Source organism: Hirundo rustica, chromosome 5 (genome assembly GCF_015227805.2).
Source record: "Hirundo rustica isolate bHirRus1 chromosome 5, bHirRus1.pri.v3, whole genome shotgun sequence".
Taxonomy (NCBI): Eukaryota; Metazoa; Chordata; class Aves; order Passeriformes; family Hirundinidae; genus Hirundo; species Hirundo rustica.
In genome coordinates, this window is record NC_053454.1 from 69918628 (window position 1) to 69943295 (window position 24668).

The following is a 24668-nucleotide window of genomic DNA, read 5'->3' on the forward strand; positions in this document are numbered from 1 at the left end:
AAATTATAAAAAAATAACAATATTGTGACCAAATGCTAAAAGTGTATAAGGTTTTGTTTGTGAGTGGAGTGGGAATTTTTTATGTTTACCTTAGTTTTTAATTTTTTTTTTTTTAATCTCCCTGCATTACAAAATTATTTAATGACTTCCTGAATATTTTTTAGGAAAAAAAATCAACGTTAAAATGTTAAAAATCAAAGTGACTCCCCAAACAAAAAAGGAAGATCTGTCTCTGACATGTTATTTTGTATTATACAGTTCTCTAGTGCTTCAAAATAATTTATAAGCTGAAATGCTTAATTAATCAGCGTGTCTAAATGAGTGCATTCATGACTTCCAAGCAAAAGAATAATGCAGAAAATAAAGTGTCTTTTTCCCTTCTCTATGGAAAAGCCATGGAATATAATGGAGCAATATGTGGTCTTTTTTTTTTTTTTTTAAGTGATTACTGTACTAAAGTTGAATCCCCAACCTACTCTAACTGAGCCAAAGAACATTTTTCTCAACTTGCATAAAATAATATTTTACTAGCCTTTTGGATTTAGATTTTTAGGAATACTTGGATAGACACATAATTAATTTTTTTCATATATTAAGTCTTTTCTTTTCTCAGCTTTAACTTTTGGCTAGTGGAACAGAGACAAAAGAGAAGGAATAAGCATAATTTAAGGAAGCTGTTGGTGGTGGTTAAATTTAACCTATTTTTGGGGGCATGGTTGGTTGGTTGGTTAGTTAGTTGTAGTGTGGTTTTTTGGGTTTTTGTTTGTTTGTTTGGTTGGTTGGTTTTTTTTGTTTTTTGCTTGGATAAGCTCAGGCCAAGGTAAATTAAAGTTGAAGTGTCCCTTTTTGAATCTGATGAAAGCTAGCAAAGCCTTGAATAGTTTAATGTTTTTAGGCCTTTTAAAGTGAGGTGGTGCTTTTTTTGGTTTTGGTTTTGGTTTTGGTTTGTTTGTTTTGTTTTGTTTTGTTTTTTCCTTTGCCTTCACCCTCTTTTTCTGTTATAACACCCCTAAGGTAGAGTTTCATCTTTAGGATTCTCCATCTTTCAGTAAAGATAAAAACTTGACATTCTGAACATTATGATCGTTAAAAATCCCACTGCAGTTTTTTTCCTATGAGAAGATGTGTTACCCTTGGAGTTCAGTCTTAACTTCAGTTTAAGTAATTGGGGTTGGTCATTCTGCAATGGATCTACTGTCTATTTCAAGTGTGGTACTTTGTAGCCAACACCTCATGAAGCAAGTTGAGGCGCCCCATTAGTTCTTGTTTCCTCAAGTTCTGACGCAGCATTCCATTGCTCATCTCTGAAAAGCCTGGTGTTTTCCCTCTCTCCCTTCCAAACTAGCTAAAAGCTCTATGAAAGAGCTCTGCTAGCTTCTGTGCTAGAACTCTTGTTCCATTCTGAGACAGGGGCATCCCATCAAGTGTCAGTAGAACAGATGTTTAATAGATCATCCCATGGTCAAAAACCCTCAAATTTTTCTGATTATAGCAGCCTCAAAGCCACTCATTAACCTGATAGATCTGACTGTTTCTATCAATATTATTCCTCGTTACTGAAGGATTGAGGAAGTCATTGCCTGTGCTCTCAATCCTTCAACCAATTTTCCTAAGGCCCTGAAGTCTCTTTTGATTGGCCTTGGACTTCTTGCAATTTCATTGCTACCATTTTGAACAACCAGTAGCAGATAGTAATCAGAAGGCCTTAGTAAACTGCAGAGTTTTGCATTAGTGTCCCTTATCCAAGCCCCTTGGAGACTGCAGACGTCTCTGTTAGTTGGGTCTGGTCATAACTCTAAGTTTGATGTGTATATTTGCTTGAATTTTTAATTTAGGGAATGATAACAGGTAGATTCCTTCTATGTTTAATTTGGCTGAATTAGGCCTTCTGTTAAAATGAGAAATTTACATTTCAACAGAGAGCATCTTAGTAGGAAGGGGCTATTAAATGTATGGACAATTATGGTCCTGTTCTTCTGTTGCTACCCCATGCACAGAGCAGAAGACCCTAACAGGGAAGGAGTGGGGTATTTCTGGGTGAGCCTCTTCTGGAGATTTAGTATTAAAACTGATCCTTAGTTATCTCTGAAGTTAAGCAAGTTTTCAGGAAAATACCAAGATTCTAAGATGCTGGGGTTTGGAGAGATAGCAGTTGTACCATAGCACAGAAGCTTTACTTGACCCACAGTCTGTATGGTTTATATCTGTTTTGCAGCAGGCTAGGGGCAGGAGTTGTGAGTTTTCATTTGAACTCGTGGTGGCTGGGTAAACAGGATCTTTAAAAGGGTTTCAGACACCATATTCTCTCATATCTCTGACTTCAGGCAGTTGACAAAGTTGCCTGTCACTGTAGAAGAGATGTCAAAACAATCCAGTAAGAAGAAACTGAAATCCTAGAATAAGCTGAAAGTTTAAATCTATTATTAAAAGACATTTGCTATTAAAGTTACATGACAGAGACCCAAATAAAATGAGTTTAATAGGGATTATTTGAATTATTTTCTTCTTTGCTATGTCTTTGACTATCACGACTTCTTGCAGTCCAGCAAAACTCAATTGCCATTACTATGTTTGATGTAATTTTATTCATAATAATACATAGACTATTGAAAAATATTTTATCCATGTCTGTTTCTTGAAATGAGACCAGAACACTGGGAAAAGTGGATGCTGTTCTCTCTTTGAAATTAGACAGCCTCTGATCTCCCAACTCAGAACATAAGGACTCCCAAATTTGGAAGGAGACCTTGGTCTGAGCTGTAGCCATCAGGACCTCCAGCGATGAGATTGCCTCTTTTCCACCCAGCTGGAAAGAGAGTTCAGAATGGGCTGGGATCCTTCTCACGTCTAGTCCATAGCCTGAGGCAGCAGACAAAGGGGCTGAAACGAAAAGGACTTGAGCCAGAGGGCTTCAGTCACCGATTAGCTCATTTCATATCAGCCATGTGGCTTTCAGACAGAAGTCTGGAGCCAAGTATCTCCAAATTACCTGAACTAAATTGCTTCATAGCTTGTTACTAAAATTCCAAAAAGCCAAAAATTTTTGGCTGCTGTATGATATTTAATTAAACTCCATGCATCTGATAACTTCTCTGCGTGATGTGGCACATAGCAAATGCTTACATGCAAGCTGATTTCAATATATGGTAAGGGATAAAAATCCAAAAAGTTGAAACTGTGTTGTTTTATTGCAAGGAAAAAGAGGGGGTTTTGCTATATAAAATATTGAATAAAATCTGAAACCAACTTGCATTTTTTTGCAGTTAGAGAATAAAAGAACAGAAATAACTATGTTGTGATTCCAGGCATGACTCATACATTTGAACTCCATACAAGTATCTCTCCAATCAGACATCTTCCACATCTTTGTCTCCCTCTGCAGACTTTGAGAAATAATTTCTTATTCATGATCCTAATAGCTACCTATCTGCTGGACAAAACATTGAACAAAAAGAAAATTTCCATCTCAGAGGGTAGATAGTTCCTGTTAAAAAAAAAAAAAAAAAAAAAAAAAAAAAACAAAAAAACAACAACAAAAAAAAACCCACAAGTATCAGCACTTTTGGTCAGCAAATGAAGCTGTAAAGTTAATGGCATTCATCCCAGAAAAAGTAATGGGTTAAGAAATATTTTTGAAGATGCTTATTGAGAATTTCTGTTCCATGTTAGTTCAACACAGAAGTCAGCATTAATATTTATGTGAGAAAACTTAAAATGTTGATATGAGAGGCTGGTATTGTGAAGATGAGGCAATTTAATGTGGTCTCCTCTGTGTGTGTAAGATAATTGTGTGGGGGGGAAGGATATGGCAAGGAAAGCACTGGTTGCAAATAGTCTTGACTCAGAAAACGCTCCTAAACTTTGACGTGATAGAAAGGGAAAGTGTGTGGTGGCTCCAAGGAAAGGGTTTATACTAAGATATGCTCTTTTCCCATGACTACTAGTCAAAAATTATTACTAAGTAATATTTTAGGCAAAGGTAAAATTCTATACAACTTGGAATCTGTGCATCTCTTGTATGCAATCTGTAGGAAGTTGAGTACCTGATTAAGACTGGAGACTGCTACAGTCTCTTACAATTTTTAACATTTTCCTTTATATTTGGATTTCCAATTTCGGGGGTGGGGGGGAAGTAGGGAAATAGTGATGCATCATGAAATGCAAGGTCTTTGTGCATGTGATTTAGATACCTGTCAACATCACACATTAAAACATAAATTGCATCTCACAATGACAGTATTTTCTTATTTTTTCTGTTGTTTATCCTAAAGCACAGCCTCACAAATACTAATAAATAAAATAAATTCAACTTCAAGTTACTTATTGAGTTGAAATATATTCTCTAAAGAGGGTCACAGAGACGCAGAATTCCATGTCTTGCTGACTATCTCAAATCATTACTTCAAGTGTGAAATGTGTATTTGTCATTCACTGACAAAGCAGATAGCATCAAGTACATTTTTCCTAAAAAAACCCAACCCAACCCAAACCAAACCAAACCAAAACAAACCCAAAAAACCCCCAAAAAACAACCCAGAAAGAAAAGATGTTTAATGACAGGTTTATTGATGTGTCATAGAACTAAATTAGGAACTTAAAAAAAGCAAAACATGTCCAGTTGTCACACAAGTAAGTAATTTTAAATACAGCCATCCACCTATGCTAATATGTTATATAGAGAGAGGATAACAAATTTGTGTTTCCAGTGGCTCTTGCAGAAGTTTAGTTTTGAAAACAAAAAGTCAGGAGAATAATAGTGTCATGTATTGATAGAGCAAGAAAGACTTTTTCATTTTCTACTGGTCTGGCACAAACTTCAATGATATTTAAGAAATAGAATAATGGCTCTTTGCTCTTCTACTTCTCCTTGAGTAGAGCAGGATTAGAGAGTGTTTAATTGAAAAGAAACTTCTCCATTTTTCAGCTTACTTTTCAAGAGACTGTTGCATAAAATATAGCAAAGAGAATGGGAGAATTAAATAAGGACAGTTAGAAAAGGAAGTTTTATCTTTGGAAATATTAAACTTCTGAATTTCTTTTTATATATGTACATATACGTAGAAAAAGTGTGTGAGCTCATTTTGTATTTGACTTTTTAAAAATTGATTTTTTAAATTTTGATCCTACACACTACAGGTAGAAATCAGAAAATTTTAACATGGGAGTGAGATAGCAAAGCAAAGAATGAAGTTTCTTGAGTTTTGGAGGGAAAAAAAAAAAAAAAGAATATAGAAAAGGTAAAGTCTAAAAGTGTAACAGTAAGACATTGCCTTAAGGTAAGAAGATGAGCAAATGAGGAAGCCCATTCTTATTTTGCCTTTGTAAAGTACTTCTTTATGATTTTGAAGAAAACTCCTTTAATATCTGGGTTTATTTTCATTATTTTACTAGTAAAACACTTCTTGGATATTCAGGTGCTTTTGGACAACCCTGTAGTAAAATATCTAGAATATTTGGAACATGCTAAGTGCTTAATGCAGCTAATGTTCCTTACTAATTGAATACCAAATACTAAAACCCTCCAAGTAATCAAATAACACACCCCCAAACAGAGAACAGAAACAACAAAACCCCCCTCAAACTAGAAATTCTTGTCTGTTTTAATACAAGTAGAGTTGCTTGCTCTCAGCAAATTTAATTTTGTGGTGTTTTTTTCTGTTTGTTTACTTTTTACATAGCTTTCTTGTGGTCCTTTTCTGGGCAGGAATAGAAAAAACATCTCATTGTAATGGAAGTTCCAGAGAGTTTAGGAGGTCTTACACTATGGATAAAAATATTTATTTCAGTTCCACAGACAAGTAAATCAAGGAGCATAAAAATTAATTTATGTAGGAGAAGGGAATACAGGTGACCTTGCCTCTGATAAGTAACAGCTGTGTTAATTACCCAATACAGCCTCACTCCTGATGAGTCACAGCTGTGTCAAATAAAGATAAGTGTGATAAAAGGGAGTGGGTTAGCTGGTGAGGGGGAATCCTGAAGGAGGGATCTTAAGGAAGAGGGGCATCTTCATGAAGAAGAAAGGTCCTGAGGCGGGAGTGTCACTGCTGTGAGGTCAGTCTGGGTCTGCAGTAAGAGCCTGTTGCTGGAACCTGCAGTCACAATCTAGCTGGGTGAAAGCCTGCAGTCAGAGTTTAGCAGGAGATACCCAGCCGTCAGAGGCTGCCAGGGAAACCTGCAGCAGGCGCTGCTGCAGCCAGAGTCAGTGAATGGTTGGAGTCAGGATGGCTGAGCTGTAAAGAGGAATAAACCAAGACCCTTTTCATGATGTGATAAACAAGGTATCTATGTCTGGGATTATTTCTACTCTCTAACAAGGGGGGCTGCTGCAACAAATTTACTTGCTAAAAGTTGCAGAGCAGGTCAACAATGGATTAAAAGCTCCCGTGTCCTGGACTGAATCCATTATGTGAGACATTTTATTTAGAATTGGTCATTAAGCTATTAAAATCAGAACCTAAAAGAAGTACTTTCTTAGCAACTTTTTTTCCATCTTCAGCTCAAGACAGGTCCATCTGTACAGTGTGTCCTGTGTGAAATTGCTTTATTTTGCATGGCTGATAATTAGTGTTTTTCCCTCTTTGCCCTTTCTTCCTTTTGGATTAGTACAGCATTTATTAATCCTAATTAACCTTGCACTAGGATGACAAGTGTAATGAGAATCTTGAATAACGTTTAATGATAACAGAAACACAAAAATGAACTTTTGCTTTCTTGCCAGATGGAGTTTTACCAGTGTCTTACTGCTCTGACTCACAAAACAAATATATGATTTTACATCTCCTGGGGTGTATATATATACAAAAGTGCTGTTTGGTGGTAAATGTCACAGCAAAAGCAGGACTGAAGAAATATAGGCTTTTTTTTTCTTAATATTTAAATGCACTTTAATTCAGACAAACAAAATAAACTCCAAGAATCCTCTTCCTAATTCTTTGTGAGAAAATAACATGGTGCAGATTAGGATTTTTCTTCCCTCTGTTATTTTTCTTAATTTTTTGATTTGTTTTTACAAGCCATGAAGTCAAGGTTACACTAAAATGGAGTGTTTCACTATCTGTGAATAATTAACTTCATTACCAATGCCATAACATTCTAGGTGTAATTTCCTTGATAAAATTTATAGATGATCAGTCTAAGAAATCTATTATCATTGCTAAATATATACATATTATATGTGTATATATATATGTATATGCAGATGCACTCTTGTACTCTTTTGGACTGTATGAATATTTGCCACCCCAAGCTGCTTCATCAGTTCACATGCTTTAGGACAGACAGGGCTGTTTTGTTTTCAAATTGTGTGACACTAAACTGAAAAAAGCCAATATTTACAGTGAAATTCTCACACCTGCAGTGACAAGCACTGCAACAATAACGTCTCTCTCAGGGCTTTCTTTCTAACCAGGCTGCATTTCCTGAACTGTTAATTCATTGCAAATGTATGGAGCATATAGACAAAGCTTTTCATGTGATTGCCATTTGTCATGGAATGATTTGGCTTGGAAGGGACCTTACAGTCATTAAGTTCCCTGCCATGGGGAGGGACTGCTTCCACTAGACCAGGTTGCTCCAAGCCCCATCCAACCTGGTATTGAACACTTTCAGGGGTCCACAGCTTCTCTGAGTAACCTGTTGCAGTGCCTTGCCACTCTCGCAGTGAAGAATTTCTACCTTTTATTTAATCTAAATCTTCCCTCTTTCAGTTTAAAGTCATTTCCCTATGCCCTATCTCTACGTGCCTGTGTAAAATCCCCTCCAGCTCTCTCACAGCCCCTTTAGGTGTTGGATGACACAAAAGAAAGGCTGATTACTCTTTGCCAGCTGTTACTTCTGACACTTTTCTTTATTGTGTGGGTCTACTCTGGGCACACTGTCTGCAGAGAGATTGGTCCCTCTAATACTATGAAAGCTACAGACACAAACTTAAAAGGTTGTTTGCCTTTGTTTTACTGCCTTGCAGTTGTTCTTTGATAAAAAATTCCTATTTAATAAAGAATTGACCCATTAGGAAAAAAATATGAAAAGGAATTTTTTTGTTAAAATGAATTAAAAAAAAAATGTTGTAGCTGCATAAGATGTGATGCAGGTAGTTACATAAGCATCCAGTGCCTTTCCAGATTCTGAACTGGTTTCTGATTGGATGTGGCTTCTGTATGGTCTACTACAAAATAGGACCTTAGATCTTGGGAGATAACAATAGTGGAGTCTTCAGGGCATTTAAAATTATAATAGATTTTTTTGCACTTCTGATATCTCATGGCTCAGTGACACGCACATGTGGTGTATTTGTGTTGATTGTATGACTTGGCTACCTGCATTGCAGGTAAATTCTATTGCTACCTACATTTTACTGAACTGATCTTGGAGCACAGGTGAGGCAATTTTATTATAACAAGTTGGAAGCCCTAGGGCAGTCTCTTTGAAGGCCCTTAGAGGAGTCAGAGATAATTTTAAGTACTGGTTTAATGCTTCCGTCATCCTCTGTGTTGCCATATCCCCTGTGAAACGGCTGGTGCCTTCAAGAGATGCGCTTGAAAATTCCAGCCCATAAAGATAACACCCCATCATATTAGTAACTTGGTCACCTGTTCTGTATTTTATGATGCTGTCACATTATTCTAGAGCATTCTATTTAAATCAGAGAGTGCAGTGTGGACCATGACAAGCCTGAGGCTGGCAATCCACCGCAGCAGATTATTTTTCTGTCCTAGACAGGAAGAGACTGCTAATCACTAAGGGAACAGTTCCTGTCCCTTGCCCATCACTCAGGTAAATTATTCATCTTGTCTCTTTTCCCACAAGAAATACCTCTTCAGCAATAAAACAAATATTTTGAAGTTTATCTGAAGAACTGCCAATACATCTGATTTCAGTGGATCTGCAGAAAGGATATAATTTAGACTGCATCCTCACTTGTGCACTATTGCTCTAGGTTTCGGTAAGAATCCTAAACACCAAGGATGTAAGAACAAGGCAAGGTATTTAATTCAATATGGATGTATTGTTTTATGTCTGGAGAAAACCATTTTTAAGAGTTGGAATTTTTGCAAAACTGTTATCAAAAGTTTGTTCCATTTTCTTGTGTGAGATTTTGGTTTTGTTTTATGGGAAGGCTATGAGATTTCATATAGCAAGCTGTATCTGTTGATATGTTTGGAGACAAATAGGACTTTTGCCACTACTTTTAAATGCTTCTGTGCTTACTGACCTACAAAGATTTGCTGGATCTATGTTGACTTCTTTACATCAATAAATAAAAATATGTTAGTATTTTAAAATGAATGTAATTTTTCAAAATCTAATTTATGAGCCTTTAAAACTGTAAAGCAAGATCTATGATCTGCATTCATTTTTGCAGAACTACAATGACTACAGATGGTGTAAGGCATTCATGAATCAGTCTCTTACTTTCTAATGCTACAAAATATAATCAGATGCTCCAAATGTGAAGAAAAGCTTAGTGGGGGAAAAAAAAAACCCTGTAGGTCTACAAAACCTGCAGTAGAATGAATGTGAAATTGATACGTAGGTCTATTTGTGACTTGGAATATGTATTTTCACGTATTTGAATGAAAATTTGAATTACCAGAAGTTTTTCTAGATTTGTTAAAAAGTATGTAAAATGTCAGGTGCACAAAATACAACGGTGTGGAGAAGTACCTAAGTGCCTCTTTGTCTCCTATCATTTACCTTGACACAGAACTTTGGTTTGAGTGCTTGATAGCACTTATAAATTTCTTCTGCTATTAAGCATCATACAAAAGCTTTTACAGGTTTAGCAACACGTCAGTACCAGTTGCTCTCTTGTTAAATGCTTTACAGTGAAAAGAGTTGGGTGATAATAAGGCACCTGCTCAGGAGTGAGAAAAAGTGAAAGGCAGGAGGGGGAGAAAAAGAAATCTTGCGTTGAAAAGTGATTTTAATGAGTGTGTGACTCTCTTGGAAGAGAGAGCTTGATGCTTTTTTCTAATATCATGTGATGAACATCACAAAACTCTTTGTGAAAGAATTAAAGCTCACGGCTAAAAGTTGGACTTCCTTCTGTCTGGTCCATGGCAGGTGGCTCAAACTTCTGATAGACAAGCCACACAGCCATAAATATTCAGAAGCACAGGTGTACTTAATAAAAGGAGATAAAGAATTTTGTGCTTTCTTGAGGGCCTTTATGTAAAAACCATCTATCATGAGAAATAGCAATTCTAACTTACAGATTTTCTCTTTCTGGAAGGAAAAAGAAAATATACAAAACAGTTATAAATGTGCAGTACAGCCAAATTTAAACTTTTTTCCAGTTATAAAGTCAAAGAGTTGCCATGGTCAGTGGTGAAAAAAAACTGGATCTTGGTGTAATTGACAATCTTACCAAATAATAATAATAATAAAAAAAAGCCATGCAAGCTAACAACTTCATATAATTTTTTTTAATCTTGAAGCAAATATTCTAGCTAGAAAGGAGGCCATAAGTGAAACAGAAGTGGAAGGTTTTTTTGTTTTTCATTCAAATCTAGTTTGAAATACTGGAGCACCACAATAATATTGTACCAGCTGTTGGCAGGAATCAGTGTGAAGTGCTTGGGCAATGTTAACTTCCTAATGCAAAGATGACATGTAGATTATAATTTAGATTTCTGATTTCCATTCAACAAAGCTGATAGGCTGCAATTACATTCTTTCCTTTCAAGTTATGTTGCATTTAGGAAAATAAAACAGGAATCATTGCCTTTGTATCTGCATATAGACAAGGCTGTCATAGGAGAAAAAAAATTATTGGGCAACTCACTGCCACTGCCCTGCCTGGACTGTGCCACCCCTCAATGGTATCAAACAAGTGTCAATCTCTAGACATTTACTGTGTCACTTGGATGATTTGGTGAACTGTGCAAGTCAGATGTCTCTCCTCTCTGGAAGAGATTACTAAGGCTGGCTTTAGAGGGACTTGCACCTTTGAGTCTTCAAATATGAGATAAACCAGAGGGACTTCAAAGTTGGTTTTAAAGTATGGTTTTATGTCTGCACATTAAAAAGTGCAGACTCCAAAGAATGTTGAAGGAAAATAGTTGTTACCCCTCTTTCTCTCACCTTTTATTGTGGAGGAATACAGATTTTTTTTTTTCCATCTAACAGTACAATAATTTCAATTTTACGGGAACTTTTTTCTTCCCCCCCCCCCCCCCCCCCCCCCCCCCTTGTAGTGACAAATCTATTTCTCATCTAGTCATTCCTACTTGGCCACAGACTCTTTTTACCCCTGCTTCAGCTCTAACAAGTCAGCCTACAAACAGGGTTGGTTTTTCCTTCATGCGTCAAAGATGGTAGAAATTCAGAGAATGAATAATTGGCTTCCACAAAGCAATCTCCTTTAGTCACCTGCATCCCCCATCCCTGTGCAGGATTCTAACGTGCTTCAGGCAGGCACCAGGGTCTGTAGAGAATTGCTGTGAAGGAATCTGCAATTCCAAATAAAGAACTGTATGAAATGGTATAATACAACAGCCAGAAGTTTAGAGAGGATCTAGTGTCAGACTGGCAACATAGGTGCAAGGTTTTTTGGTTTTTTTTTTCCAAAATTAATGATCTCAGATGACTACTGGACTTCTGTAGTAAAATAAACTCTAACAGACCCTGTTGTGTTTCCTAAATCCCTTTGATTATATGATTAAGCCTGCTTTAAAGCAGTCTGCCATCAACAGGTAACAAGGCTTGAATATTTTTACTTATGAGAGTCAGGTAAATATCTTACCTGATCCTACAAGTTAGATGTTTGCCCTTAATAACAAATTGTGCCCAAAGATGTTGCAGAAGTTGCCTTCAGGTGTCGAGGCAAAGGACCATGGTGAAAACTTTTTATTTGTAGTCTGGAAAATAATGCAGCATGATTGGTTTATTAAGGAATAATCAGAACTTGTGAACACAGAAATGAGTTGAAGATCTCTGCTAAGATCTAAAGACAATGTACAGCTCTCTGGTGAGAGGTTGTGCTTCAGGCACAATTTTCCTGACATTTGCAGTATTCAGTCTGAATTGCTACTGCACAAAAAGAAGTTGATGACAGCTGAGAGATATCATGTGAAGGTGGTCAATACCAGTACTTTTTACTGCCCACTGTCAAAAGAGGGGTCTGGATGCTGTCTGGAGACCTGACTTTACTCCAGGAGATCCATCAGCTGTCTTTATTTGAAATAAAAGGATATTGCTTGAAAAGTGCCTGAGGCATCACAGACTTCCAAGAGAGAATGGCAAACACAGTTGTTCCACGTTCAGTGTGTGCAGTTGTTCTCTGGCTCTAAAGTATGAAGGGGGAAAAATATATCCATTCTATTCAGGGAGTTCAGCAGGTATTAGGAAACGTATTCCATGAATGTTATTATGCCACATCTGGAAAGAAATGTACTATAGATGTGACTGCCAAATCAGAAACTCAAACACCTGCAAACACTCATCAGTCAGCAGTAATGGTTAACAAAGAAAAGAAATCTAGGGTTAGGATTTTTATTAAATTGATATTGATGGTATTATAATGCTATTTGCAACCTAGGCTGCCTCTGGAACACAGCTTTCAGCTTTGTTTATGTTATTCCAAAAAAGACTATAAGGAAAATAGGAGGGGTTCAGAGACAGGCAATAAGAATGCTTAGAGATGTGGAAAAACTACCATATGAAGTAAGATTGAAAAGACAGCAGCAGTTTATTTCAGAATAAAGATGAACAAGATGAGACGTGAAAAAAAACCAAGTAAAGAAGACTGTGTAAAAATGGATTTAGAGAGAAGCTAGTGCAGGCTTCCTACTTAACTTCTGACATAATATCAGAGGAAGGCAGTAATCAGAGAATTGAAAGACAACAAATCTAAAATCAAGAGAAGGAATTATTTTTTCAGCCAAAAATAAGCTAGCAAAAGTCATTGCCACACTATACTGTTGGAGTGAAGAGCTCAGTCAGATGAGAAAGGAAATGGATATTTATATAGATTATAACAACGGTCAGAGTTTCTATGGTTTTAAAAATAATCAGGGATCTAGAAATTATATGACTTGTTGTGCTTCAGGCAAAAGGTAATGATAGGAGCTGGGAATATTGTTTTTTATAGGAAGCATACCTTATAACTGTTCACTGTGAGGATTCCTTAATTTTACCTTGGAGTGTCAGAGACCACTTTTGGGGAGACAGGGTGTCAGGAAGGGTGTCTAGTGTCTCCTAAGAACATTTGTAAAGCATTCAAAAGGGAATGTTGGAAAATATTGTTCTGCTGTCTGAACTACTTGTCCAGAATGCTCAAAAATATATTTTATTATTTTGTATTCCCTGAGCCAATGCATAAGCATTGCATTTATCAATCTATATAGAGACCTATATCTATATTTCTAATTATATATATATATTTTTATATATATATACACACACACTTATTTTTAATCTAGTAGAAGCAAAACCAGAGCTGGGTATAAGAAGAGTGTATACCCAATAAAATGGTTGGGATGGGCATCAACTGCATGAGAAAACTGAGGTCAATCAACAAAAACTGGAAAGCAGTATGCTAGAATGTGTTTTGGTTTTACTGTTTTGTTTTTCATGCCTTCCCAATGAACAAGTGCATTGTTCCTTATTCTCTCCTAACGTTGTGATATTTTGATCCTTGTCACAATGTCCTGATGGAAAGGCATCTGTATGATTATTCTGGTTTTACACCACATGTGTCTTTGAAGGTTTCAGACTTTGAAACCTTTGAAGGTTTCAGACTTTGATTGGATAAGGAAGTGATACATTTGCCAGGCATATTTTTTATTTAAAACCAATTATAACAAGAAAAACTTCCCAACAAATACTTATTACATTAAGAAGCTACAGTTTATTCCAAGCTACACAAAATTTTCTCCAAGTCTAGGGATTCAATTATTTTTACGACTTGGGATATCTAGGTGATCGTGATGTGATTTGAAGGCCAAAATAAATGTAGAGCAGGTGTATGAAAACCAGTAGCATTTATATTTTAGCTTCCTATGAACATTATCTTACTGAAGACATATCTCTATAGCTGTACATATATTATGGATGAACTTATAACATTTTAACAACTCAGGACTGGAACTCCTGTGGTTTTCAGAGCTATTTAATTTCTCTTGTCGCAGAATAGAATCTTATGCAGGAATCTGTAGAACAACATATCTTCACTCAAAAAGAGATTCCACAAAGGAATCAAAATTGTGTAGTTCAATCTATCAAATAAATAATTAGAATATCAAAATTACTGAATCTGATAACCCAGATGTTCCATTAGTGCTCTCCTGATTACTTTATTCCCTTACAAGATTAGAAGCAATGTCTGATTTACCCCTTAATCTTCATGAAGCCTCTCTTCCAGAGGACTGGCTTTTAAGTCAAAGTTTATTTTCTCAAATTCCCTGCTTTATTTTGGAGGTCTCATGATAACAGTGGAAGCAAACACCTCACTAAACAAGAGCTGCCTTTGATCTTGGTTTTAAAGGCAAGCAGTTATATCCTGTCTCGATTCTTATAGACAAGGCCGTTATGCCCTGAGTCCCTATTCCTACAAAGTAATCTTCACTATTTTAGGAGTAATTAGTGTTTTAAATTAAGGTTCTTCCTTTAATAGCACTGGTCACTGAGCCAACTATTAGGAAGACTCTTAACCTAGCAGATAAATGGTGAAAATTTTATTAATGCTGTTGCTAGTTAACTGATTTTCATTAATAACAGGAAAAGGCTGGTTTAGCATTCCAGTTAGTGTATCATTGATACTAATTTTTTTTCGTAATTAAAACACAACTCAGTTTACTGCAAAATACTTTAATTCATGGGAGAGCTCCCTTTTTCACCATAAAAGTTGGTTTTCTTTAGGGTGTCACTAAAACCAGTGACAGCAGTCACTGGTGCTTACTTTGACATGAGGCCACTGGTCTGAAGTTTCTAGGTGTGTTCGGTAATGAGTATAATTCAATTCATAAGCTTCTGTCTCTTTGGGAGCCAAATTGTTAAATTTGTGACTTTACAACACCTCAGAAACCTGATTTCTGATTATCAGAGCCCTTCTTGAAGATATTTCCTCCTAGAATTCCCCAAAAGATGATGTGTTCTGTCCTTTGCTCCAGATGGGCCCCTGAAAGTTATTAAGATTAGAAATACTTGAGCGTAAGAGCAGTATATTAAAAATAACATCTGAATATAACTACTTGTGCAATGTATTGAAAGAGGGGTATTGGAAATTAAAAAAAAAAAAAAAAAATCACCTGAGAGTTATTTATATTTTATGTTATTGTTGAAAGTAGCGTGAACATTACAACTTTTTATTCTGCTAGCAATCATGCAAAATTTAGAGGCTGCACTATGTACACAAGTGGAGTTTTGATAGAATGACGAACACAAACCCTGGTTCAAGCTCTGAGCCACGCAGGAAAATAAAAATTGCACATGCAAGTGAGCTCCTTTATGTGCTTCTGTCATTTCAGATCTCATCAGTGGCCTTTTTTAAACCCTGAAGTCTATTGGTTTACTTTGTTTCTATTCAATTCATGGTACAAATTTGAGTGCTGTTTAGACATAACAAAGATATATTCTTATGTTAATAATTTATAATCTATTATTTTCTAGCCTTCCCCTTTACTAAAATTAACTCCTCACAGCCATTTTTCATGACTTATCACTTTCTGCATGTTTTGAAATTCTATTGTCAATCTATCCCTGATGGAAATTTTTAAATAGTGAGAAAATTACTGGCAGCATGCTTAAGCATTACCTACCTTCTCAACTAATTAAATATCTTGGTTCTGACCTGCATTTTCTTTGGTTAGAACAGCAGGGTGGCTTCCGAACAAAAAATAACGAACTTCAAGCCATTACATCCGAACAGTACAGACAGCTAAAGCAACTGCTTCCAACTGAAATTCAACTGTATTGTGTCTGTGCATCTCTTCCTGGAATTACAATTACCCTCCCAAAAAAAACACCCAAAAAAACCCCCAAACAAACTTAACCTAAAGTTCTAATTTTTTTTTTTTTTTTACTGTGGTTGTGGTGGCAATGATACCAATATTGAAGGATTAGCAGAAAAGGAAAGGGAAAGCAGCATTTCCCAGTTTACAATGAAAAATGCAGCTGAGCAAAGGGTTCATTAATATTGCCTATAGAGTCTACATTATTTAAAAGAATGTTGCTGAAAACAATTGTGCTAATATACACGGGGAAAAAAAAAGTGGCTATTTTTATAAGACTCTAACATCCACCTTTATTAATGAACCAGTGAAAATTGGGAGAAAGTCCTAGATAGGCCATTATTTCTCACTGGTATGCAATATCTAGTAAGTACAAAATATATCAGGCCAACAGTTTCTATGTCAAAAGAAGATTTTTTTTCACTTTTTTCCTGATTTTCAATCAAATAATTTATTCTCCTTGTTTACTGAGAACGCACACTACTCCATCTAGAACTAAATGAATTCAATTTGTTTGATGTTGGAATAATTCAGATTTCTTGCAATTTTGTTGCTTGCATCCTGCTTGCTTAAGTGCTCTTTTGAAGCTTAATGGAGACACTTTGCCATTTTAATTACTAATATATAATCATGTTTTATTCACATGCAGAATTTTCTCTCAGTAAATGTTTCTCTACTTAGTAAATAATATAATTAATTTACTAATAAATGGATCTAGAAATGGAGGGGAATTTTCTTTCCTCATTACTTAAAATCCTATTTCCAGCCCCCATTCCATGTATATCTGTTGTTTTCCACCACTGAAATTTGCGAATTCTTTTCAATTTTTCCAAAATGCTGTACATACTAGCAAGGTAAGATGACAGGAAAAATATAATTGAAAAATATATTTGTTGCAGCAGTTGTTAGTGCAAAGGAGACTGAGATAGCAAGATTACAAATAAGGTGAGGGAAGGTCATGGTATTTCAGTGTTAGTGTCTTGGTAAAGGCCATTATATATTTTTTGTTAGCTGCATCATGAGATTAGTAAGCATCTCTGTCAGTGGGAAAACCAAGTCACATTTCCCAGTTGTTCCAGAAATCTCCCCTAGAACCTGAAAATCTCCCTTATGTAAACTTCTTCAGCCACTTTGCTGCCATAAAAAGAATCATTTGGGTCAAACCAGTATTTTGGGGAGAAGAAAAAAAAAAAGCTCTACTGGAAAACTCCTATCTCTAGAACTCAATTTAAAATAAATATCTTTTAGCCTCAAATAAAGCGGACGGTTACATATATTTCTTGTCTAAAGCATCCAATAAATATCTAATTAATCCCCTGAACAGTTTTCTCACTGTAGGTAAAAATGATTTTGTTTCATGAGAGGAGAAGCAGGAACACGGGGATTATACGATTCATTGAAGGTCACGCGCAGAGCCTGTGTCAGAGCCAACAGCGCAAGGCTTTGTCTCGTAATCCATTATCACCATCACAAGACCAGCTTCTCTTCATCACTACTCAAAGGCTGGAAAAAATATGCTATGGAAAAATCTAATTTTCTTAGCCTTTTTTCTTTTTTTTTTTTTTCCCAAATTTCCATCTGTAAGAAGTTAATGAACCGCTTGGATTATGCAGTTCCGTAGATGAGCTTTATAGAGGATTCAGAAGCTGTTTTCAGAGCCTATTGTCATATAGTGCCTTGAGAGCTGAGTCCTACCATGCCCTACCCAGCATTTCTGTTGTGCTCTCCCTGGCCTAGAACTATGGCCATTCCTAATTACCGTGGGTTTGAGATGGCAGGTTTTAAATATTAAAACCCTTTCATTCAGCTTGGACTTCAAAATTGGTTGAGAAATGGTAATTTTACAAACCAGTGTCTCTGAAAAACAGACAATATTTATGTATTTAAGGATGATAGCCTGGCAGAAGCAGGAAAAACCCCACATTAGCCACATACTTTAAATCCTTAATCCCTTATATAATTTAAAATATTGGGTGAAAAATTAGGTTTAATCCTGTTTTTTCCATCTTGTAATGATACCTGGAAATGTTGTTCTGGTTTGGTGGAGTGAGGGTGTGTACCCTATATGACTTTCTGTGACTGTTAGAATGGAAAAAAATATAAAAAAAGCTGTCTTTAAAATGTACTGCAGGCTTAGTTTTGTTCTTTAAAAGAAATTATTTATTCAATATCCTTTTAGTTCCACTGGATTCAAGTCTTACACAATTGATGATTTTGGAGGCTAATTAAGTTGCAGTCAGGGGCTATTTTAACTTGTCTTAATGTCTCTGATTACATGGAACACATTTGTAGAGTAAAGCGTATTTCTGATTTAAAGGGTGTAATGGAACAAATAGGTATTATATAGTATTCCTCCTCAAGGTAAACTGGAATGGATAATTTAATTTCCAAGGCGACAAATTATCTTATCATGAGCGAACAGGCAATTTCTTCCCTGCAATAAACTAAGTAGGTACAGACAGCTCTAACCAGATGAAATCATTATCCTTTTTAAAGCAGAAGCATTGAATAGAAGTAATTTTCTCAGCCTTAGTTTGAGAATAGAACGTGGCTTTTGTAAACACTGTACACTGTGGTCTTAGGTAAGAGCAACAAGCTTAACCCTTTCCGTGAGAAAAGAGGAACAGGTATTATAAGGGTAATGAAATGAAAAAAAGAAATGAAATTGCATATGTATCTATAACAAAATTAAAAATTCAATGGAAGGTAGAAACAGTTAAGAAAATATCATGGGTTGGCGCAATTTTGTTTTCTAGATCTAGAGAAATGTAAAATGTTTTTCCCTGCCCTAACCGTAGCGTGGGTTGGGGGGGGAGGACAAGTACCTATCAAAAGCAGGCTGGGATATTGGCAGCTAAGTTGACCAATGAGAACTGTCAATGCGACTTTGGAAGGAACATTTAAAACTAACCTGCTGCTGACTGCACACTCTCTTGCTTCGGTGATCTGCCATGGGGTAACATTGTAGTCGGGCCGGGCCCGGGTCGGGCTCTGCTGCCCCTCTGGGCGGACGGGCCAGGCCCGGCCGGGCTTTCAGAAGCTGCTGCCCGCATGGAGAGCCGGGGGAGCCCAGGTTGGGCCGGGCCCGGCCGGGCTTTCAGAAGCTGCTCCCTGCATGGAGAGCGGGGGGAGCCCAGGTTGGCCTTTCTATTGCCGGCTGGGCCGGGCCCGGCCAGGCCTCTGAGAGCTGCTGCCCGCATGGAGAGCGGGGGAGGCCCAGGTCAGGCCCTTCTGCCTCTGGGCGGCTGGGCCGGGCCCGGCCGAGCCCTCTGAGGGCTGCTGCTCGCATGAGAGCAGCCCGGGTGAAGCCTTTTTGCAGCTCAGTGATAGCTCCGAGCTGGAGCGCCCTGGATGAGACCGAGGGGTGGGAAAAAGACTTTTGCTAATTTCTTCTACCAGCACGGCCTTGCATTTTCTTTTTCTTTAGCCCTGCAGCTCGGTGCGTGCACATGGCCTTTGCAAGCCCGAGCAAATTTAACCCTTTCTTAGCAACACAGAACTTTTAAAGCACCATTCTTTCTTGAGAGAAAGAAGAAAAAAAACCCAGAAGGTACATGGAACAGATGCTGCATGAAGTCAGTTAGATGAGAAGTGAAAGAACTAGTAATACTGGAATAGGATTGAAGAAGTGGACATTTTTAACCGGACTTTTCTAAGGTAAATTATAAAGAAATTAACTGTTCTTTGAAGCATCTTAGTATTATTTGGGTAGAATTAGAATTAGAATTATTTGGGTAAAATTAAGGACTGATGTAATAGAGGTTTATTTGGGAACTTTGAAACCCCCGCTCCTGGGTCAAAAAGGAGGTCTCAGCCTTTTGACACAAAGATAATTTTAGATCAGAAGAAGTATTCTTAAATAATACCCCAGATACACTGAGAAGCTCTGCAGATAGAACATCACAGTCTGCAAAAACTCCGGGCGGCAGCAGATGTGTGTGACATTAAAAAGACTGGACCATTTTGTCTTGTAGCAAACATCTTCATAAAAGATCTTAGAAGGACTCTTCTCCTAAAATAATGTGTAGTTATGTCTAAGTAGTGACACTGACTGAAAATCCTAAGTTGTGTCTTTCTATGTTGTTCAATAAGAAAGTTATTAGTTTGTAAGAGGAAAGAAGCGTGTTTTTAAGGTATTCTGTTTTGGTTTAAGTTTTTCTTGTTTCTCAACTTTTTTTTTTTTTCCCTCAGTCTTTTAATATATGTTAATAAAACTATGTTTGTTCATTTTTAAGCTTAAGCCTGCTTTGTTTATTTTTCTCCTGATCTCTCCTGCCCACAAAAATATTAACGCTAAAACCCCTACATTAATTGGTGTTTCCGCCCGGTTATTATTAAATTGAAACCATTACAGAAAACAAAGGTAACCTATCCATCATATATTTTGGAAGTTAACAGAAATCAGATTAATTTGTATGATTCTTAGTGGAAGAGAAACAAACTGATTTTTATAGAGCAGCAGTATATTACCAGGTTGTGTATCTCCATGTGAGGTGTTAAGGTGCAATTGTGTGTATGCCAGCTAGCTCTCCTCTGTTTCTTTGCAGTTAATTCCATGTTACAGTTATAATGCATGTGCACACATTTGCAGGTTCATAAGCTGCCCTGCTTGCTATTTGGAACAAAAATTGAGACTTTCATAAGTACGTCAATTAACTTGGATCAAAATTTAAAATGTTGTAATTAAGTTTTCCCACATTTGGAAAAAAATACAATTTTAACACAATTTTTACAAAATTTTAGTGTCATTTGCCTCTTCAGAGCAAGTAACACAAGTTTCATGCCCTTTGTACATATCCCCCCCCCAAAAATGTAATTCCTAGTTAGAAAATTAATTTTTCAAGAGGTTGGGTCTATGCCTACCTTGTCAGTAGTAATGGTATCTCCTGGCATTTTGGGAAACAGGGCTTAAGCTGAGGACAATTTCAACAGTTGTTGGGTTTTTTTTTCTTCACTTGGACTAAAAAATGGGAAATATTTCCTTGACTTTAATGTAATGTTTTTTGGACTTTATTGGAACATATTCTTGACTATCTTGCCAATATTATCTCTTTAGGTCTTGAAGTCCTTACTGTATATTGACTTTTATGGTCTTTATCATTTCACTGGTAGACACAAAGAGACAAGAAACGAGCAGGGTTTCTACGCAGTGCTGACAGCATTAGGGGACCCAGATTTTCAGGTTTAGACCTGAAACTAACATGTAACTAACACTTACCTAAGTGCTTTCTTGATCGGATTTTTCACCTAGCTCAACTTTTTTCCAAGAAAGCTCCTTCTTGCTGGAGCTGTTTCCCCCCTCTCTCCCCAAAAGCAAGTGAGGGATCAATGGAACAAATACCCTGATTCCCTCCTTGCTTTGCTACTGAGAGATGAGTCATCATCCCCATATATATGTAAAATAAATATGTAAAGTGTTAACTCTGAGCAGTGTCATTGACAAATCCATGCTCGTCATCTTAAAGGGGTCTTTCTGCTTAAGGTGTTTATTTCTTTTGAGGTTATCAAAACATATTTTCAGAACACTTGGAATTTTCAGATGCATTTACTTGCTTATATATCTGTCACTTATTTGGGCAAAACTGCTAATAGAAAGTAAAAATAGCGTTCATGGGATTACAGGGCATTTTCCTTAATGTATGTATCGTACCGTGACTAACATTACAGTATGCAAACAGTACTTTTCCTTCTTGAAAAGGACACTTCATCTAAATTTTTTTCTTGCAATGTATTCCCAGTGTGTAAATAAGATGAAAACAAAAAGCATTAATGTGAGACCCAGGAATCTGTTCTTATGTGGCCAGTGTATCATGTTGATAAACCTTGATCACACTGGTCATGTTGAAGGCCATGGGTGATGGAACTGCCTTGGAAAGAAATATTCTAGGAAAAAGAAGAAAACATACAGAAACCATCCCCCCAAAACTGAAATTTAAGCTGATAGTTCAATTCAGAGTTACAAACATAAGCACTCCAGCGCTAACGTGTCCAAGCAGTTTGAAATTATACTTTTTTTATACTGTACCAGCTCTGGGTTATAGCAACCTCTATAAACCTTTCTGCACTTTGAACTGAGTTGTGAACAGTTGTTGACTTCATGTTGCTATCTCTGAAAGGTTCTCTGGGTTTATGTGATTGATGTAGCAATGTTTTTTTCTCTGAAAGCAATTTGAGATACCTTAGGGATGAAAGATTTCTATATAAAGCCTCATTTTGTAGTCTGTTTCTTCCTCCTAACTCAAGCCATTTCCCAAAAGTAACAGATCTTGTCATTTCCAACCATAACTTAACATACTCTAAATTTGAGGAATAAATATAAAGAATTTATATTTAATTAGAGAGACCACTATGCTCAGAGTTTTCATGTAAATTGGCAAACACATTTGCTGAAGGAAGTAAAGAGATTGTTTTCTTGATAAATTAAATTCAACTTTTGTAGCAAGCTTTTATTTGACTGAAAATGCCAGTGTTTTCTCCCTCCATTTTTTTCTTTTCTTTTGGATTCAAAATGAAATGTAACCCATTCATTACAAAGTTCTATAAAAATACAATTTTTAAAAGCTAATAATCCTTACATTAAGCTTTTACTTCAACAAGTGAGAAATATATTCTACCATTAGATTGGGGAAAGATGGTCACCACCACCAAAATTACTTCTGGCAAAATTCAAGTCCAACAGTATCTTTTCTTAGGACACTATTGCTTTCTATCCTCAGAACTTTTAATACATCCTTGATCTGTAGTAGGTTTGAAGGGCAGGTGTTTTCATAAAGCACAGAGCTCTTTAGAGCTTTTGCTACCTTTCCCCCCCCCCCCCCCCCCACAACCAAAAATGCATTTCTCTTGTAGATTCATGATGGCATTACTCCAGAAAGATGAAATATTGGTTTTGGATATTGATTTACGTAAAAATGAATAAAAGGTGCAGTGTAGAACCAAAATAAGGGTAAATTTGTTTGGCTTTTTTTTTTTTTTTCCCCCTATCCTTTGTGTGTCTGAGGAGAAAACAGTGGCATTGACTGATGCAATATTGTGAGCATTCTGTGCAATTCTTTTTTTTTTTTTCCTTTAAGAAATGGGAAAAAAAGAAAACCACCAGGATCAGCAATATCTCCGTGGTGAAAAACCACACTGATGAATTTGCACTGCTAATCATAAACCATAAAATTTCTTCTATGCAAGTGAAATGTCACATTGTCTTTTAAACATAATATTGGCCTAAAGTTGATGTTTACTGAAATTCTGGTGGTGCATGGTTCTTATTTGAACTGGGGAAGAAAGCACTTAACCAATAATACAACAAGAAATACAGTGGAGCTTTGGCCCGACAGAAATAAAGACCGGTATTGATCACTAGTTGTTACTATTTTCATAGTAAGTCTTTGTTTAAGTCATTTATAAGTTAAATCACTTTGGCTGGAAAGCTACATGCTGAAAAAATGCATAGGTCACTCAGTCAAATCAACGAGTTGGGAAATTTTACCTTGCAAAAATACAGTTTGCAGGTTATGAAAGTACTCAAGGTCACTTTTAAACAGTTTTAGGGTGATTACAAGGTAAAAAAGAAAAATGTCTTTTCAAACATCCAAGTGACTGACTTTTTGGAATGCTTGTTGTTTGACTATTTGTTTTAAATCATTTTAAAGGCTGAAAAAGACAACCTTTACAAATATGTGAGTGTATTTTTATGAGTTAAATCAGCTTATTTTTATTTTGGGCATGAAACAAGCTGAAGAGGTAGGGGGAAAAAAAAGGGTTGACCTGAAAAGGAGGGATTTTTAACCTTAGTAAGAAACAGCAGTCATTTCTGTTAACACTGAACTGTATTTACCTGAAAAAGTTGAATTATTTTGTTGTTTCTGCATTGTCGAGGAAAGCTGGGTAAATTAGTCTATCTTTTCATCTGTCATAGATTCCTCGGGAAATGCTGAACCAGACATAGATACAAAGGACTTTTCCCTGCTTTGGAAGCCTGATACCTGTGTGGAGGATGGCTGAGTCTTCACTAGTGCGGTTGGTGTCCAAGAGAACTGAGTTTATGACCTCTGGAGATAAAATGATAACACATGCTGCAAGAAATTATCCTATTTCATTTATTTTGGGCACACATAATTAATATCAGCATTTTTACTTTAATATTTTTGCCCAGTAGCTCCTTCCTTTTCAAATGGTTGCAGTATTTACAGCTGGTGTCTGTGTTGGTAGGTATCATTCCCAAAGCGACTTCAGCAAGCTCCTGAGCTCTCCAATGCCAGGTCCAGCCCAGATCCCGAAGCCTGGCTTTGTGCCAGGCAGGCTGTCACCAAAAAGACCCTTTCATGTCACGCCAGGGTAGGTATGAAATCTTCTGGAGGTGGTGACTTCTTCTCCAAGCTCCCCAAGACAATGAGTAAATTATCCAACTGTTGAAGTCTCTGGAGTCTGGGCGAGTGTATGATGCATAACCCTGTTCCTCTGAAACTGAGGCATTGTGCTGATACTTTTAAAGGATTGAATTACCTATTTCTGTATTTCATGCCTCTCAACTTTTGCTTTGACCATCTTTTGAGCACTTTTTTTCCAGTTATATGGACTTCCTACAGGACTCGAGTTGCCCCATATCATTCGTAAATGTTGTTGGAAGGACAGCACATGTTAATGTTGATGAAGCAGTCAAATGTTACTGAAGAAGAAATTTACCATCTTTATTTCTGTAGTAGTTCAGGATATAAAAAA

At 36.6% G+C, this 24668-nt stretch overlaps 1 long non-coding RNA gene across 1 annotated transcript; it reads left to right on the forward strand.

Moving 5' to 3' along the window:
- Positions 1–5978: 5978 nt before the first annotated feature.
- On the forward strand, positions 5979–24668 carry LOC131378562 (uncharacterized). Its single transcript, XR_009207877.1, has 3 exons — positions 5979–6054; positions 23866–23966; positions 24159–24668. It is a non-coding gene; the product is annotated as an uncharacterized LOC131378562 (long non-coding RNA).